The sequence below is a fragment of the Ceratotherium simum genome, chromosome 10, assembly GCF_057802395.1.
Source record: "Ceratotherium simum simum isolate JZ-2026a chromosome 10, ASM5780239v1, whole genome shotgun sequence".
NCBI lineage: Eukaryota > Metazoa > Chordata > Mammalia > Perissodactyla > Rhinocerotidae > Ceratotherium > Ceratotherium simum.
Window position 1 is genome coordinate 16,673,553 of NC_141909.1, and position 2,572 is coordinate 16,676,124.

Genomic DNA, 2,572 nt, shown 5'->3' on the forward strand with positions numbered 1-2,572 from the left:
TGTGTGCGGTCACAGCGGGAAGGGCCTACCCTGCCTGGGCAGGGGGCTCGCCAAGGGGACCACCCTGCTGCGGGATCGCGGGGACCAGCCCTGGGAGGATGGAACCGCCTCCCGAGGAGCGGAGGTGCCGCGGGGCCCTGGGGCCGGCCCAGCCCCGCCGCGCTGCCGCCCTCGCGGCTCCTGCCCAGCCCTGCCGGGCTGCGGGCGCCCAGGCCGCCCGACCACCGAACCCAGCGGCCGGCACACGGGCTCGTTCACGGTGCCCGTTGTTGACAACTACGTCAGAAATTCGGATACTATTGAAGGACGTAAGTAACGTGCACAGTGCACCTAGTCATGGCTTGCAAAAAGCAAGGCAGAATTCTCAAGTAACCCGTTTAATGTGACAAGAAAGAAAGTGTAGTTGTTGGGCGAAGACGGACATGAAAACTTCGATAATAGTTTACTCCAATGGCAGCGAAAGGGCGGCCGAAATAGCTCAGTTGGGAGAGCGTTAGACTGAAGATCTAAAGGTCCCTGGTTCGATCCCGGGTTTCGGCAGAACTACCGTTTTTTTTAATTCTAAGTGATTCAAATTTCCACAGAGTAACCTGGCTCATTAATGCCAGCCCAAGTAAAACTTGGGACTCGAAGGGCGAGCGAGAAATGGAAATAGGCTTTCTCAGTCACCCCCAGGAGGGTGGCCGCTTGGCGCCGCCACTTCCGGGGCGCCTAACGGGCTGGCGTCGGAGGGGCTGCTGCGCGTGCGCAGTGCGGAGCCTGGGGGCTGGAGAAACACGGCTCCACTCCAGAGACACGGGAGTCTGGCTGCCCGAGGCCCCGCCCACGCCGCGGGCGCGCCCCCGGTGGTAAGAGGGCGCGCGCGCCGCCCCTCTCAGGGCTGGAGTGCGCCCCCGGGGGTGTGAGGGTGCCGCGCGGTGGTCGCGGGGCCTGCAGTGCTGTAGGGGCGGGTGTGAGAGGAGTCGTTCTGTCTCGGGAGACGAGAAAGACGACTTCACCCCAAATTTCATTCCCCGAAGCATCCCGATTTGGAAAGCAAAACCGTGCTGTTTAATCCACTGGCCCCCATCTGGCCCTGCCGGAGAAGGGAGCCCGGCAGCTCGGTATTTCTAGCTGGAGGCGCACGCAGGGCGCTCGGGTGGCATAGCCAGGGTTTCTTGCCCTTTGGGTAAAGGCGTGGCAGCTTTACAGCTCTGTAAAATTAATCAGTCTCGCACCTAAACGGCGTTATTTAAAGTCTAGACCAGTGGTTCTCGAAGTGCGGTCCTGGGACCAGCAGCCTCATCTTCACCTGGGAACTAGTTAGAAATGCAAAGTCTGGGCCCCCCCCTCAGACCAACTGAGTCGGAAACTGGGGGTGCGCCCAGCACTAGGTGTTCTAACAAGCCCCTCAAGTGTTTCTGAAGCCGCTGAAGTTTGAGATCCCCTTATCTTGACATTCTATTTCTAAAAGAGCCCTTTCCTAAGACTTTTTGTGAACAAGCTTTTTCCTTCTGCTGTCTTTTGTCCTGGAGTCTGAAATAAATTTAGACACGTGCTCAAAATTAATTTTTCTGAGAATTTTTGCTTTCACAGAGTGTATCGGGGATGGGATGTGCAAGGGCATCAACTTTCCTAGCTCCCTGTGGGAGCCCCCCTCAAGGCTGTGGAGTGCAGAAAGTGGAGGCCCAGGTGCCTGGCTCTGTGTTGTGTGGCTCTTGAGAGCTGAGCCAGGACTCAGGGGTAGAAGTTGCAGGGATGTAGATTTGAATTAACGGAGGAAGAATTTCACTATGTTGAAGTCACTGGAAAATAGAATAAGCAGTTTAGAGGGCTGTTGAGTTGGTCGTCTGCAGTTGGAAGAGTCACCTGTGGATTGGGTCTTACATATCTTCTGGTTCTATGTGTTTGAAAGGGAAAGGCAACTCACATTTATGAAGTACTGTGTGCTCTCAGGTTATTAATTCATTCATCAACTGGACATTATTGACCTCCCACTATGTGCCAGGTGTTATTTGAGCCTCATAACTACTTTATGAAGTATGTATCATCATCCTCATTTTACACATAACAGACCTTGTAGCATTGCAAGGATTAAACATAATGTATGTCAGGCATCTGACATCTGCCAGCTCCTAAATGTCATCATATGTGAATAGTTGTTGGGATGTTTAGTTAAGCGTGTGCATAAAAATGAGGGAAACTAAAAGCTTTTGCTGGTTAATTAGAAAGGGCTCTGTGCAGGAGAATGTCTTGACTGGGCCCTCGGAGGAAGCTTTCGTGGATAGCAATAGATCAAACTAGCGCTCAACCAGCTATCTACTTATTTAAATAGAAGGAGAATGGTGCCAGTGCTGAAACTGAGAGTGACTTCATTTCAGACAACTTGAGGCCTGACTACCCTGAGAGGCAGACAATAAGACCACGTATTTGCTACTGGAGTAGGGACATTTGGTATCCTGGAGACTAGAGGCACACACCTGGTCTGAAGTCTGAAGAGGGGAGGATGAAAGGGGATAGTTTGGGTGGGCCTCCACTGGGGATGGGGAATGTGGTTGTAAAGGATTTGGCTGGCCTTGTGGGAGGGAGGAAT

The 2,572-nt window shown here is 53.3% G+C and overlaps 1 non-coding gene across 1 annotated transcript; it reads left to right on the forward strand.

The window, feature by feature from the left end:
• Positions 1–467: 467 nt before the first annotated feature.
• On the forward strand, positions 468–540 carry TRNAF-GAA (transfer RNA phenylalanine (anticodon GAA)). Its single transcript has one exon. It is a non-coding gene; the product is annotated as a tRNA-Phe (tRNA).
• The last annotated feature ends 2,032 nt before the right edge of the window (positions 541–2,572 follow it).